The 17,500-nt window shown below is 45.3% G+C and overlaps 1 protein-coding gene across 15 annotated transcripts in view; it reads right to left on the bottom strand.

Annotated features, from left to right (window-relative positions):
* Window positions 1-17,500, bottom strand: part of ebf3a (EBF transcription factor 3a) — a 143,251-nt gene that overhangs the window by 57,377 nt on the left and 68,374 nt on the right. The window lies entirely within an intron of this gene.

Here is a 17,500-nt window from a genome sequence, read left to right as displayed (position 1 = left end):
ATAGACACAAAGTCATCTGGGATTCATTTAATAAAGAGACACTGGAGAATTCCAGCATAATCACAACTCTCTCTCTCACACACACACACATACACACACACACACACACACACACACACACCAATAAAGAACATAACACGTCTCATACCTTTAAATATAACTCCTTACAGTAAATACACATCACAACATGATTCTAAGCCACATCTATAGAAAAGTCTCCAGTCAGAATATAATCAGACCAATAATAACAATGCTTAGCGCTAATCTCTGATCCTTTTTTAACAACTCTTCACTACTACGAGCAGAGCAGGGCCAGGGCCAGAGCAGAGCAGGCCATGCCATGCCAGGGCCAGAGCAGAGCAGGGGGGAGGGATAGTGCATACGGCAGCCAGTCACAAACGTAAAGTCCTGTTAAGTGATTAAGTTCCCCCCGCTTCAGGGACATCCTCACAGGATAAATATGGACCAAATTACAACCTGGCTAATCTTCTGAACAAATGTCTGAGAGATTCACGAGAAAGAGAAGAGAAGAGAAGAGAAGAGAAGAGAAGAGAAGAGAAGAGAAGAGAAGAGAAGAGAAGAGAAGAGAAGAGAAGAGAAGAGAAGAGAAGAGAAGAGAGAAAGAGAAGAGGAGAGAGAGAAGAGGAGAGGAGAGGAGAGGAGAGGGAGAGGAGAGGAGAGGAGAGAGGAGAGGAGAGGAGGAGAGGAGAGGAGAGGAGAGGAGAGGAGAGGAGAGGAGAGGAGAGGGCAGGTATAAAGTTCTACCCTCTGTTACACCTGGCTGACACCCTTTGCTCTTAAACTGACAACTTTCCCATGTAAGGACCAAATTAATCAGCGCCTCCCAGACATCCAGATATCTCTTCCTGTCTGTTTTCTCTTCTCTCTTCCTTCCTGTTCTCTTCTTCTCCAGTAAAGCCTCATTATGGGACGCTGTTTAAAATGGACCCCAGCTAGATGCAGTGAGATATGGGGGCTTAGCTCCGAGACAGTTGAAAGGTAAGGCTTACTGTCTTTCAAGTTCAATATTTAACACTGCTAGTCTAGTAGTATACCCCAGCCCTGATGCTAGCAGTATACCCCAGCCCTGACGCTAGCAGTATACCCCATCCCTGATGCTAGCAGTATAGCCCAGCCCTGATGCTAGCAGTATAGCCCAGCCCTGATGCTAGCAGTATAGCCCAGCCCTGATGCTAGCAGTATACCCCAGCCCTGACGCTAGCAGTATACCCCAGCCCTGACGCTAGCAGTATAGCCCAGCCCTGATGCTAGCAGTATAGCCCAGCCCTGATGCTAGCAGTATACCCCAGCCCTGACGCTAGCAGTATACCCCAGCCCTGACGCTAGCAGTATACCCCAGCCCTGATGCTAGCAGTATACCCCAGCCCTGACGCTAGCAGTATACCCCAGCCCTGACGCTAGCAGTATACCCCAGCCCTGACGCTAGCAGTATAGCCCAGCCCTGATGCTAGCAGTATAGCCCAGCCCTAATGCTAGCAGTATACCCCAGCCCTGACGCTAGCAGTATACCCCATCCCTGATGCTAGCAGTATACCCCAGCCCTGACGCTAGCAGTATACCCCAGCCCTGATGCTAGTGTCAAATCAAATCAAATGTTATTGGTCGTATTTAGCAGATGTTATCACGGTGTAGCGAAATGCTTGTGTTCCTATCTCCAACAGTGCAGTAATATCTAACAATACACACAAATCTAAAAAGTAAAAGAATGGTATTAAGAAATATATAAATATTAGGACGAGCAGTACCCCAGCCGTGATGCTAGCGTTATACCCTAGCCCTGATATACATTTTTTACATTTTAGTCATTTAGAAGACACTCTTATCCAGAGCAACTTACAGTTTTTTTCTCATACTGGCCCCCCGAGGGAATCGAACCCACAACCCTGGCATTGCAAGCGCCATGCTCTACGGGGCCCCCGTGTAATCCAAGTGTGTCCTATCCTATACCAGGCTGGGTATGTGTCCTATCCTATACCAGGCTGGGTATGTGTCCTATCCTATACCAGGCTGGGTATGTGTCCTATCCTATACCAGGCTGGGTATGTGTCCTATCCTATACCAGGCTGGGTATGTGTCCTATCCTATACCAGGCTGGGTATGTGTCCTATCCTATACCAGGCTGGGTATGTGTCCTATCCTATACCAGGCTGGGTATGTGTCCTATCCTATACCAGGCTGGGTATGTGTCCTGTCCTATACCAGGCTGGGTATGTGTCCTATCCTATACCAGGCTGTGTATGTGTTCCATCCTATACCAGGCTGGGTATGTGTCCTATCCTATACCAGGCTGGGTATGTGTCCTATCCTATACCAGGCTGGGTATGTGTCCTATCCTATACCAGGCTGGGTATGTGTCCTATCCTATACCAGGCTGGGTATGTGTCCTATCCTATACCAGGCTGGGTATGTGTCCTATCCTATACCAGGCTGGGTATGTGTCCTATCCTATACCAGGCTGGGTATGTGTCCTATCCTATACCAGGCTGGGTATGTGTCCTATCCTATACCAGGCTGGGTATGTGTCCTATCCTATACCAGGCTGGGTATGTGTCCTATCCTATACCAGGCTGGGTATGTGTCCTATCCTATACCAGGCTGGGTATGTGTCCTATCCTATACCAGGCTGGGTATGTGTCCTATCCTATACCAGGCTGGGTATGTGTCCTATCCTATACCAGGCTGGGTATGTGTCCTATCCTATACCAGGCTGGGTATGTGTCCTATCCTATACCAGGCTGGGTATGTGTCCTATCCTATACCAGGCTGGGTATGTGTCCTGTCCTATACCAGGCTGGGTATGTGTCCTGTCCTATACCAGGCTGGGTATGTGTCCTATCCTATACCAGGCTGGGTATGTGTCCTATCCTATACCAGGCTGTGTATGTGTCCTATCCTATACCAGGCTGGGTATGTGTCCTATCCTATACCAGGCTGGGTATGTGTCCTATCCTATACCAGGCTGGGTATGTGTCCTATCCTATACCAGGCTGGGTATGTGTCCTATCCTATACCAGGCTGTGTATGTGTCCTATCCTATACCAGGCTGGGTATGTGTCCTATCCTATACCAGGCTGGGTATGTGTCCTATCCTATACCAGGCTGGGTATGTGTCCTATCCTATACCAGGCTGGGTATTTGTTCCATCCTATACCAGGCGGGGTATAGTGCTGCACTACTATTTATTGTGTTCATGTTTAGGAATATTTATTCAACAGCGTCCCAATACCAGAGAAGGTTAGGCGCATAATGTTCGATTTCTCTTTTCTCGTTGTGGTGTCATGCATCGCTGATTGTATTTTTGTTGAGTTAACAAATGTATTTCGCTCTGCAAATATGAAGGCATATGAAGGCCTCTATGCACGAAGAAAGACTTGTTTTCCCTCTCTCTCCAGCCGCCCACTTTAAGGTCTCCAAAGGGGATTTGGGCCAGAAGGATAAATCACAATGTGAAATGGCATCTCTAACCCTGAGCACCTCTCCTGTTCCTACGGTCATTTATACACATTCTCCCCAAGCCCGTCTGACACCAGTCTCCCCAATGACTCAGTAGAGAGAGCAGGAGGAGGAAGAGACTCAGGAGAGAGAGGGGGGAGGAGGAGGATGAGAGAGAGGATGAGAGAGGAGACGGAGAGAGAGAGGAGGTGGGGGAGAGAAGAGGAGACTCAGGAGAGATAGGAGGAGGAGGAAGAGAGGAGGAGGAGGAGGAGGAGGAGAGAGGAGGAGGAGGAAGAGGAGGAGGTGGGGAAGAGAGGAGGTGGGGGAGAGAGGAGGAGGAGGAGAGAGGAGGTGAGGAAGAGAGGAGGAAGAGGAGGAGAGAGGAGGAGGAGATGGAGGTGTAAGAGGTCTCTATTGTGTGTCAGAAAATCTTTGTCTTGGTCCAGCATCAATAAATACTCTGCTCCCTGTTCTAACGGCTCATGGGTGTGGGATGCAGATTGTCCTGTCATCGGATCAGTGCTAACACGCCGCTGTCTGTCTGCCTGCCTGTCTGTCTGTCTGTCTGTCTGTCTGTCTGTCATTAAAGCATTAGGTTTAATTGTGTACAGTATGTTTTCAGGGCGGCAAGGCTGCTCTATCCGACAGCCCATTACAGAGAAGGACCATTATGAACTGTAATTCCCTGGTCATGTTCTTTATTTCCCTACAGAGTCATAACCTGCCACAGCAGGTATCAGAGGAAATCAAGGTTGAAATATGGCCCTTATCACTTACTCCCCCTCTCCTCTCCTCTCCTCTCCTCTCCTCTCCTCTCCTCTCCTCTCCTCTCCTCTCCTCTCCTCTCCTCTCCTCTCCTCTCCTCTCCTCTCCTCTCCTCTCCGCTCCGCTCCTCTCCTCTCCTCTCCGGCAGACTGTGTTTGTGTCTCCACTACTTTAGACCAGGGCCCATAGGGTGCCATTTCAGACACATCCTGAGGCAGAGTTCCTAGTACAGTAACACACGGCTTCTCTGCTAGGGTACTGTAGAGGCTGAATGCAATAACTCCAGGCTCAGTAAAGTATTAAAACACCAAAGGACAGAATACAGAAGAGAAAACTGCTGCTGGTTTGTTTGTTTCAAATAGTGTCAAATAGTGGCCATTGTCTGAGTGGTCGGCCTACTGTTTTTCTGGTTTAGTCTAGAGAAGAACTAGCTAACAATGCCCTGAAGTACCACACCAACACAAAGTCACTACAAGGAGAGAGAGAGAGAGAGAGAGAGAGAGAGAGAGAGAGAGAGAGAGAGAGAGAGAGAGAGAGAGAGAGAGAGAGAGAGAGAGAGAGAGAGAGAGAGAGAGAGAGAGAGAGAGAGAGAGAGAGAGAGAGAGAGAGAGTGCGAGAACAAGAACAAGAACTAGAAAATAAGAGATGACCCTCTCATTAAAAGTCAGCTCAGCCGCTGCATGAATGTTTAACTCATTTATATTTACTGTTATAAAGTTGATTAACCAAATGCCTGATGCTTATCTGATGAAAATAAATTCAATTGTTAGTCCTGCATTCGCTCCATTGTAATATACTTAACAGTAGGATCCATGTAGTTTAAATTCTACATGGGTCTATTGTGTTAATTGGGCTTCTGTGAGCTGCGGAGGAAATTACGACCAAACAGTTGTCTCTTTTTTATTTTTTTACCCTTTTTAACTCTGTGGTGTTGTTGAAGGTGATCAGGAACAAAGAGCCACTTAAAGGGTAATTGAATGGCATATCAAGGAGTCCACAGCATTAGATAGAGAGCAAGAGGAGATAAATGAACTGTAATGATGTTTGATTAAAGCGATCCTTCTCAATAATCAGCCGGTGTGACAGACCACCGGGCTCTGGTGGCCGGGCAGTACGGTACAGGGGAAAGGTGTGGGGGTAATATTAGGGACCAATAAAGAGGATATTAGCATAGCTAATTAGAGGCATGGTGAAACACAGGGAACAGGGCCTCTGTGTATTCTAATGTACAAAATAATTGGACGAGGAGGCAGTTACCAATTTCACCTAAAGCGAATTTTGTTTGTCAGAGGGAAAAAAAAGTTGAGCAGACGTGTTTAATTTTGGCTTCAGCATGGCTTCTCGTGGCATGAAGGTGTGTGTGTGTGTGTGTGTGTGTGTGTGTGTGTGTGTGTGTGTGTGTGTGCGTGTGTGTGTGTGTGTGTGTGTGTGTGTGTGTGTGTGTGTGTGTGTGTGTGTGTGCGTGTGTGTGTGTGTGCGTGCGTGTGTGTGTGTTTGTGTGCATGCCCATGCATGCTCACTTGTGTGTGTCCCTGACTGTACAGTACTGCAGGCGCTAACACAGCTTTCATCTCCGACTAGCAACTTCCCCCGTCGACAAATCTCTGATAAAATGATTTTGCCTGAACGAGCGCCCGACCAGGGCTGGGTAATTAATTGGACTTGTCCTTTGCTCTGTGCTTGCCAGTGCTCTTTTACACCTAACCACTGTCACTAATCACATAATAATGATTTCTCCCCCTCTGGTCAAAGAGGAGAAAAAAAAGTAGATTATGTCTTTAGAAATGGAAGGGGCTTGACGTTTTAAACCAGCCCGGTATCGGCTTCACAGACCCTGGTAATTGAGGAGAAAGAGTGGACTTTTAGTTGTGGCAGTTATTCAGTCAGTGCTATAATGCTCTCTTCTTATCTACACTCATAGGATCACTAGATACTTTTTCCACCCTGAGATTCAAAGGAAAACCCTTTACCTCCCCGCTAATTTTCTATTTCTCCCCCTCCACCTCCACCTCCTCCTCCTCCTCCTCCTCCCCCTCCTCCTCCTCCTCCTCCTCCTCCTCCTCCTCCTCCTCCTCCTCCTCCATCCATCAAAAAGGAGAGACATAAAACAAACAAACAAACTCCTCCTGTTTTGAGGTATAACTGGTAGCAGAGTTAGTCCTCATAATCTCCTCTGCTCTCCTGTTTTATCCAGACTAAGTGTGTAGGGTCTAAGATACAGCTTGTCTGTATTGTTCTAATGGTGTGGACAGCAGAGAGCCAGAGGAGAGCAAGAATCACAGGACGTGAACCAGAGATAATGTTCACACGCCATCCATTGCATGTTAGCCACATTAGATCACACACCATCCAATGCATGTTAGCCACATTAGATTGGGAGTGGGTGTCAAATATAAGGCTTTTTTGTGTGTGAGAGAACGGTAAGTTGACAGTTTGCCAACACCGTTAGAGAAAATGTAGGCCATCACTGTTTTTAGGTCTAACAGAATATTTAGGTCTATACACTGGCCGCCTGCCTATCACCCATAAAAATAAAAATAAACTTTGTGAAAATAAATTAAAATACTGCTTTTATTTCGATTTCGTCCTGAGAGTTAAATTGATATGCAGTGTAAAGAAATATAACGGCAGATGGGGTGAACGCTAAACGTGTCAAGGCCAGACAAGAGAAAAAGACGGCGGATAAAATCAGTGCTGTGATTGGTCATCGGTAAGCCATGGTAAGACCCCTAACATCAGACTGTACTAATTGGCAGTGAGGCGCTGAAAGCCGCGGCCGCAGCTGTGGGGCCCTTCCAGGCAGGCCATCAGTCGCTCCCAGTATTGATTACCATGCCGCCATTCTAGCTGATCGGGCCGGTACACCAACCCCCCACCCCTGCCTGTGAGACAATACCCTCCCTCCCTCCCTCCCTCCCTCCAGAAAGCCTGTAATGAGGGCTTCCCATACAAGAGTCCATTCTGCTGACACCAGAGTGCTACACACAGATAGTACACAGGTCAATACATATTGGATTTACAAAATACTGGGGTCTTAATGTCAGCTCCTCTCTCTTTCCTTTCACTCTAAACTCACTGGTTGGCTTCAAGCAGGTTTAACGCACTTAAGGACTGCGTCCCAAATGGCACCCTATTCCCTATGTAGTGCACTACTTTTGACCAGAGCCCTGTGGCACTGGTCCCTATGTGCCCTGGTCAAAAGTAGTGCACTATAAAAGGGAATAGGGTGCCATTTGTGAGGCAGTAAAGGGTCAGTAAAGGAGGGTGTAAAACAGGGGGGGAAAACAGACCTCCATTAGGCTGATTTATACTTCAAATACAGCATGACAAATTGCTTTAACACTGGCCCTTATTCAATTCTTGTAGGTTTTTATGTTATAGATCCCTCAGATGGACATATGACATCATGGAGGGGTGAGGAGGGGTTGGGGGGGAGAGGGTGAGGGTGGGTTAAGGGCACTGCTATTTTACAGTAGGGACCAGATGGCCCATTGTAAGCAACCACACTCATTCCTTTTTTTTCTGTTTTCCTTCACACACAACACACACATATTGGTCCTGTCCTGGCCTGGTGATGACAGTACTCCTGTTCATATTGTCCTGGCCTGGTGATGACAGTACTCCTGTTCATATTGGTCCTGTCCTGGCCTGGTGATGACAGTACTCCTGTTCATATTGGTCCTGTCCTGGCCTGGTGATGACAGTACTCCTGTTCATATTGGTCCTGTCCTGGCCTGGTGGTGACAGTACTCCTGTTCATATTGGTTCTGTCTTGGCCTGGTGATGACAGTTCTCCTGTTCATATTGGTCCTGTTCTGGCCTGGGTTCATATTGGTCCTGTCCTGGCCTGGTGATGACAGTGCTCCTGTTCATATTGTCCTGGCCTGGGGATGACAGTACTCCTGTTCATATTGTCCTGGCCAGGTGATGACAATACTCCTGTTCATATTGTCCTGGCCTGGGGATGACAGTACTCCTGTTCATATTGTCCTGGCCTGGGGATGACAGTACTCCTGTTCATATTGTCCTGGCCTGGTGATGACAGTACTCCTGTTCATATTGTCCTGGCCTGGTGATAACAGTACTCCTGTTCATATTGTCCTGGCCTGGTGTTGACAGTACTCCTGCTCATATTGTCCTGGCCTGGCCTGGTGATGACAGTACTCCTGTTCATATTGTCCTGGCCTGGCCTGGTGATGACAGTACTCCTGTTCATATTGTCCTGGCATGGTGATGACAGTACTCCTGTTCATATTGTCCTGGCCTGGTGATGACAGTACTCCTGTTCATATTGGTCCTGTCCTGGCCTGGGGATGACAGTACTCCTGTTCATATTGTCCTGGCCTGGGGATGACAGTACTCCTGTTCATATTGTCCTGGCCTGGTGATGACAGTACTCCCGTTCATATTGTCCTGGCCTGGTGATGACAGTACTCCTGCTCATATTGTCCTGGCCTGGCCTGGTGATGACAGTACTCCTGTTCATATTGTCCTGGCCTGGCCTGGTGATGACAGTACTCCTGTTCATATTGTCCTGGCATGGTGATGACAGTACTCCTGTTCATATTGTCCAGGCCTGGTGATGACAGTTCTCCTGTTCATATTGTCCTGGCCTGGTGATGACAGTACTCCTGTTCATATTGTCCTGTCCTGGTGATGACAGTACTCCTGTTCATATTGTCCTGGCCTGGTGATGACAGTACTCCTGTTCATATTGTCCTGGCCTGGTGATGACAGTACTCCTGTTCATATTGTCCTGGCCTGGTGATGACAGTACTCCTGTTCATATTGTCCTGGCCTGGTGATGACAGTGCTCCTGTTCATATAGTCCTGGCCTGGTGATGACAGTTCTGTTCATAGCAATGCTAGACCTCTCCTCTCTGTTCCTCTGGCTTAGGGTCTGTTCTGGCTGACCCTCACATACAGGAGAACATGTGAACAAGGCTTTTTACCAATATTCAATGCTTGACTCTTGAGTTCAGCAATCAGTGACCTTTGTCGTCCAGTCGATGTTCCATCATGTCAGACACCGTCTGCCTGTCTCCTACACACAGTATTTTACTGTCTCTCGTCTAACGCTATTTTAACCACACACGCATTAATAATACCTGTACTACGATCGCAGAGGGACCCTTTTCCCCCAGACCCTATCACTTCCCTATCTCCTGACAAACACCTCCCTATCAACATTATTAGGTTCTGAAAATGAAACCTTCACAATCTGTAGTGGCTTCAGCTCTCCAAAAACCCTCCTACATTACCAAGGAGTCCTTATCTTAGAATGTCCTTTTTCCAGTCCTGCTGGATGTTTGAAGTGTATGCTGCTGTCACAGGTCGCTTATGGTCTCTCACATCACCCACAATTCTTAGAATGGAAGATAGCGGGGAGACCTGATTGGACACAAGAGCATTTTGGCTACTCTCTCTGTGCAATGTAGGATATATTAAAGTGAGTATTTTATAACTGCTATGTTTGCATTCTGTGTGTCTCCTGCCTCCTTCACTTGTTCCTCTGTACCTTCCCTATTCTTCCTATAGCACAACATCCCTCTCTACCTCCTCTCTCTCCTTCCATCTCTCTCTCACTCTCTCTCCATCCCTCAATCCCTTTGGACCAATGCTCTATTCACCAGCTCTGATCACAGAGGAGGAGAGAGAGGAGCCGTGTGATTCACCAGCTCTGATCACAGAGGAGAGAGAGGGAGACGTGTGATTCACCAGCTCTGATCACAGAGGAGAGAGAGGAGACGTGTGATTCCAGAGAAGAGGGCTTCACGCTTAAGGAAATGTATTGTTTTAAACCCAATGCATCTTCCTCTGATCTCCCCCTCCACTACTCCCTCCACTACACCCTCCACTATACCCTCTACTATACCCTCCACTAAGCCCTTCACTACCCCCTACTAGTCCCTGAAGCCCTTCTTTGATGTGGGGCCGAGTGGTTTTAAATTTCCTGGTTCAAGAGGAGAGGAGCACTCTGGTTCAAGAGAGAGGAGCACTCTCTCTCTCTCTCTCTCTCTCTCTCTCTCTCTCTCTCTCTCTCTCTCTCTGTCTGTCTGTCTGTCTGTCTGTCTGTCTGTCTGTCTGTCTGTCTGTCTGTCTGTCTGTCTGTCTGTCTGTCTGTCTGTGTCTGTCTGTCTGTCTGGGGACACATATTGCAGCCACTGGTGATGTCTTTAATACACTAGATGGATAAATACTAGGTCAGGATGAATATTACTTAGTACTACTATCTTTAATACACTAGATGGATAAATACTAGGTCAGGAATACTACTTAGTACTACTATCTTTAATGCACTAGATGGATAAATACTAGGTCAGGAGGAATACTACTTAGTACTACTATCTTTAATACACTACATGGATAAATACTAGGTCAGGAGGAATATTACTTAGTACTACTATATTTAATACACTAGATGAATAAATACTAGGTCAGGAATACTACTTAGTACTACTATCTTTAATATACTAGATGGATAAATACTAGGTCAGGAGGAATACTACCTAGTACTACTATCTTTAATACACTAGATGGATAAATACTAGGTCAGGAGGAATACTACTTAGTACTACTATCTTTACTACACAAGATGGATAAATACTAGGTCAGGAATACTACTTAGTACTACTGTCTTTTCACTTCTCTCTCCTTTTCCGTATCTAAAATTCATTATTTCAAGACTGCTTTAATTAGGAACTGTCATCTTTGCAGATTTTAATTATTAATTAAAACCAGGAATGAATGGGGGGGGTGTACATTCATTTCAAATCAGGCCAGAGCTTGCAAGAAGTAACACAGAACAACACATCGCTAATGCAAACCTTGCCTGAGCAGGCCTCTCTGTATGTCTTTGGGATCATGATTAAAAACATATTAAAACATTATAAATGATTAATGCGAGCCAAGCTGCGAGTGGCAATTATTAGTTTTAACAACGCAGGTAATGCAGTCTAATGAGGAGGGCACATGTGTGCCGAGACTTAACGTCATTATTCCTTCCTTACTGCATGTCAACAAAACAGCAGAGGAGATAGGGATGGGGGAGAGAGAGAGAGAGAGAGAGAGAGAGAGAGAGAGAGAGAGAGAGAGAGAGAGAGAGAGAGAGAGAGAGAGAGAGAGAGAGAGAGAGAGAGAGAGAGAGAGAGAGAGAATATCTGCAGGAATAAGGGGTTCTGTTCTGGGCTATTTGCATCGTTTTATTTCTAATGTATAATATATGCTCTTAAAGCGAACGAGATAGAGAGAGCAGGGTGAAGAAGAAGCCACATTAGTGCTCTCAGGCGGAGGAGAGGGGGATGGAGAGAGAGGTCACTGTCTCCCAGTCTGGAGGGCAGAGTTAAGAGACTACAATTCAAGACAACGGCTGGGGTGAGGACGAAGAGAGAGAGAGAGAGAGAGAGAGAGAGAGAGAGAGAGAGAGAGAGAGAGAGAGAGAGAGAGAGAGAGAGAGAGAGAGAGACAGAGAGACAGAGAGAGAGAGAGAGAGAGAGAGAGAGAGAGAGAGAGAGAGAGAGAGACAGAGAGAGAGAGAGAGAGAGAGACAGAGAGAGAGAGAGAGAGAGAGAGAGAGAGAGAGAGAGAGAGAGAGAGATAGAGAGACAGTGGAAAAAAATGACAAATGAAGAGAAGCTGGATGTAGATGAGGAGGCAGGAGAGGCGTTGGAGGCGTCCGTCCGTCCGTCGGTGCTGACGATGACGTGACAGACATATTTTGTGAAACAATAATGCTACTGGCAGCTCTCGCTCCTTGTTTCTGATTCATCTGGGGCCGTATGGCAAAGCTTTGTCAGTCTGTGCTGTGTATAAATTATTCAGGGTGAGAGATGGCAATTACAGGGCTCTGCACAACCAGCATGAATATTTTATAAGGACTAAAACTGCTCTGGAATGAATCATACACACACACACACACAGAGAGAGAGAGAGAGAGAGAGAGAGAGAGAGAGAGAGATAGTGTGCTTAAACACTGTTGACTGAAATCCAGTCAACGGTGTTTGTTTCATATTGTTTCATGTTGTTGACTGAGATCAAGAGCGTTCTGAACTCTAACACATGGTGGTATGTCTGTACAGACACGGCACAGCAGCATGCTGCTCAGTGTGGTTAAGGGCTGCTGAGGCATGTGATTCATACACCAGGTATTCTATCTATCAAATCAGTTATTCACTAGTCTTGTTGCTTTTCTGTATTCAAATCGATGTTTTATATTCTGTTCAGACGTTAACAGCATCTACACTAGATACAATGTTTATGTCTAAGGAACAGGAGAGGAGTTTTGCTACTGAAATGATTTTCTTCACTGATCTCCTGCTAACAATTCATTTAGATGTATTACAGCTCATTGCTTGTGAAAGTGACTCAAACCAAAATAGAAAATATAAACATTTTGCTTTTTACCCTGCAAATGCGCTCTCCTTCGTGTCTAGTTTGGTGGTAACCCTCACCCTCAATTTAACCTGCACCCTCACCCTAATCCTCACCCTAATCTACACCCTCACCCTCATCCTCACCCTCAACCTCAAACTCACCCTAATCCTCACCCTAGTCCTCACCCACACCCTCACCCTCATGAAGGTTTAGTCTGTTGGCTTTTCTTTCTTTCTGCCACCAAATCTCCAGCTTTATAAAGCTGAAACAAAAAATGCCCTTGTTCCATGAGGAGCTGGACTACAGAGGCTGGCTGACCTGGTTCAATAGGTATTGTGTTTGGCCAGCTAGTGATACCTTCAGACCTTTTGTGGGAGAAAAGCTAGGTCAGATCTATGACATCACTGCGACACAAGTGGGTCTCTGTCTAGAGCACTGAGAGAGGATTTCCACCCTGGTGGGAAAATGCATCAGGAAAGAAGGTTTTTATCTGTATTCAGACCTCCTAATGCTGTTGTTATCTGTATTCAGACCTCCTAATGCTATTGGTTAATACAGGAGGAGAAGAGGAGGAATAATGGAGAAACGAGAGGGGGATTAACAACATTGATCATTCCCTTAAAAGAGAGAGATGTTTTTGTTGGGGGGGTTTTTTGGCTTTCAATATCCGCTGACATCGGGTCTAAAAATGCATTGAGGGAGTGCTCCAAAACTAGGAAGTGAGAAGAGGGGAAGAGGAACGCAAGATGTGAGAACTGGTAGAGCTAAATCTTGCTCTCATACCCTGTCATAGCCTGAAGTACACTGAGACAAAAGTGACAGGAACATGAATGGAAAAGGAGCAGTGCTTTCTAAAGCCACCACACAAGTGATAGTTGTTGTGAGGGGAACTGACACCACTAGTTTGGCTTGTCTTGCCAGGATACGGCTTTCAGCGAGGGGGATCTACCAATAATACGGATGCAACGCAGAAGCTTACACACACACACACACAGCCTCTTCCTCCATGAAGAGAGAGAACACAAGCGGACAGTGACAAGCGGACAGTGGTTGGTTGGTTTCTCCTGTCTAAGATACACAGAGACAGATACACTATGGAGACCAGCTGTGTCTCTCCTGTCTAAGATACACAGAGACAGAGACAGCATCCATATGGAGATCAGCTCGTTACACACACACACACACACACACACACACACACACACACACACACACACACACACACACACACACACACACACACACACACACACACACACACACACACACACACACACACACACACACACACACACACACACACACACACACACACACACACACACACACACACACACACACACACACACACACACACACACACACACACACACACACACACACACACACACACACACACACACACACACACACACACACACACACACCGCTGGAGATATGGCCGTGTTATCTGTTCAAAGGAGACCTGCAGGTTTCAGTTCACAAAACTACTGCAGTTTCTAAAAACATCACACACAGCTAGAGACTTGACTTCTCTGGGTTTAACAATGACAAGTGATAAGATCAGGAAGATGCGACAAATAATTTAATGATTTTTTTTTTTTTACTCCACTAGAGGGCCTGAGATAAAAGACAGAGAATTATCTTCTATTTTATCGTTACTCTTGTAATCATTATCTGATCACCCCACATTATTACGATGGCATTGTAGTCATGTCCTACTTTAACACAAACACTATGATGCTGAAATTATTTACATTTAAATTTTAGTCATTTAGCAGACGCTCTTATCCAGAGCGACTTACAGTTAGTGAATGCATACATGTTTTTAATTTAATTTAATTTTATTTTTTTCATACTGGCCCCCCGTGGAAAACGAACCCACATCCCTGCCGGCCATTCCCTCCCCTACCTTGGACGACGCTGGACCAATTGTGCGCTAACCCATGGGTCTCCCAGTCGCGGCCGGCTGCGACAGAGCCTGGACTCGAACCAGGATCTCTAGTGGCACAGCAGTGCCTTAGACCAAATTATCATGTGTTAATATTGAATGTTATATATCAACACACCAATTTGACTCCATTTAATTGTGTTAAAATTGAATGTTATATATCAACACATCAGTTTGACTCCATGTAATTGTGTTAATATTGAATGTTATATATCAACACAGCAGTTTGACTCCATGTAATTGTGTTAATATTGAATGTTATATATCAACACAGCAGTTTGACTCCATGTAATTGTGTTAATATTGAATGTTATATATCAACACACCAGGTTGACTCCATGTAATTGTGTTAATATTGAATGTTATATATCAACACACCAGGTTGACTCCATGTAATTGTGTTAATGTTGAATGTTATATATCAACACACCAATTTGACTCCATTTAATTGTGTTAATATTGAACGTTATATATCAACACACCAGGTTGACTCCATGTAATTGTGTTAATATTGAATGTTATATATCAACACACCAGGTTGACTCCATGTAATTGTGTTAATATTGAATGTTATATATCAACACAGCAGTTTGACTCCATGTAATTGTGTTAATATTGAATGTTATATATCAACACACCAGGTTGACTCCATGTAATTGTGTGACGCAGCACATTCCCTGTGTGTATTATGAGGTCAGAGGTCAGGGTTGGTTCTAAAAGGGGTTTTTCTCCACCTATTTAGAATTATATTTGCACACATTATGAAGCAATTCATGATTGAAAGCAAATCACCTGTTTTAATCATGTAGGAAGCCGTTTAAAACGTATCAAGGGAGGGAGCGAGGGAGGAGAGAGAGAGAGAGGTGAAAGAGAGAGAGGGGAGAGAGAGAGAGAGAGAGAGTGAGAGAGAGAGAGAGAGAGAGAGAGAGACACACACAGACAGACAGACAGACAGACAGACAGACAGACAGACAGACAGACAGACAGACAGACAGACAGAGAGAGAGAGAGAGAGAGAGAGAGAGAGAGAGAGAGAGAGAGAGAGAGAGAGAGAGAGAGAGAGAGAGAGAGAGAGAGAGAGAGAGAGAGAGAGAGAGAGAGAGAGAGAGAGAGAGAGAGAGAGAGAGAGAGAGAGAGCAATATCAAGAAGGAGAGAAAGACAGAGAGAGATCGAGAGAGTGATAGAGATAGGAGACAGAGAGAAAAGCTCAATATTGTTACCTATGTACAATGCTTTATTGCAGTGTCATTTGGGACGCAGATCCTGAGGCACAGCTGCGGGTCAGTAGCCCAACCAGTCCAGGGGAAATCACCAAGGAGCTAAGATAATGAAAACGTCTTCATGTATAAAATCCTTAATCAAAATGCTTGTGGTGTCATCTTCCGGCGAGCAGAGGGCTGCGACTTTAAATTAATATACAAGGGAACCTTTTGGCGTGAATGAACATGCCCTCATTTGACATGTGATGATGTTAAGGCTTTAACGTCAGGTGGAGATTTGATAGGACGAACGACAGAGGTGGAGGGAGAGGAGGAAGATGCTGTTTACCTATACTCCAGCATGATTTACATGCAGGTTCACTAATGGCAAAATGATCATATCGTTGATCATATCGTTAAAAGAAAAGTAAAAGAGAGAAAATACTTTACACCAGAGAGTTTATGTGGCATTATATATATATATATATATATAAACATGTAATAAGGTATTATTTTATTGTAATATAATGTATTGCCACCATATATAACAGTGTAATCTCTTGGAAGGCCTTCAGATGATGGTGGTAATGTCTATCCACTCTAAGTGACATGGAAGAGTCCTTGTGGAATCTGACTTAATGTCTTTTCTATATAGTGGGAACCTTGCAGAAAACCAAAAGATGTCACCCAGCAGCCAACACACCAAGTGTGATGAATAGTTGGCTTACGTTGTGAAAATATAAGACGTACTGCACGGATGACACCGCCACAGATGATGCCTGGGCTTTGTGACACCTTTGGGAGTGCAGTATTCTCTATCCAACTCTCCTTAATAAAGGAGAAATCACATAGAAAAAGGTTTCTATCTAAATATTAGCCTGCAAAGTATTTAGCAGACGCAAACGCCAACATTCCCCGGTTATCTTTTGAGTGTTTGCCCCTTTGGTTTGCTAAATTGCAATTTTCATAAGACTGTGTTCGGCGAGCTGAGCACGCTGACAAAAGCTCCTATGACATTCTCCATCGGCCCCTCTAGACAAAATATTGGATACTCCACGAGGCACTGCAGTCACTGGAGGACTCTCAATTTACAGAAAGAAGACAGGCCGCTTACTTTTGCCACCGTCCCAATCTGCATGGTAGGAAGATTAAACATTAAATTTGTTACCTGATAGGAAAAGAGGTTCACGACTTACCATACAAATGGAGAATGATGCTAGCTTTTTCCTCATCTCTGGTCATGTCATCCCCCCCCACCACTTATTGGTAATATTTACTTCAGGGACATTAGGACGCATGTCACATTTATCTTCATGAAAAACGTGCATCTAAATTGAAATCTCCCTTTTGAATGGATCCAGCCCAGGATACTAGGATATACTGCCATGCTAATATGCTCCATGAACTATAACATGTAGTCACAGTGTACGGGTATATTATCGGTTTGACTCTAATGTTCTCTCTCTCTCTCTCACACAGCCAGGATGTTACGCTGTGCTGGGTGCTGAAGGAGTCCTGATTCACTTTGATAATCATTACACCACTCCTCTACATCATGGTACAAGTCCCCCCCCCCCCCACACAGTGTGTGTGTCCCTAATGGCATCCTATTCCCTAGACTGTGAACTACTTTTGACCAGAGCCCTATGGGTTCCTAGTGCACTAAATAGAGAGTAAGGAGCCATTTGGGACGTGCTACCCAGCGCGTCGGATTTATGTCCTCACCTCAGCTCTCAGCATTAATCTCATCCCCAA

Source organism: Coregonus clupeaformis, unplaced genomic scaffold, assembly GCF_020615455.1.
Source record: "Coregonus clupeaformis isolate EN_2021a unplaced genomic scaffold, ASM2061545v1 scaf0118, whole genome shotgun sequence".
Taxonomy (NCBI): Eukaryota; Metazoa; Chordata; class Actinopteri; order Salmoniformes; family Salmonidae; genus Coregonus; species Coregonus clupeaformis.
The sequence above is the reverse complement of the archived record's forward strand: the minus strand, read 5'-3'. Positions and strand labels throughout refer to the sequence as shown.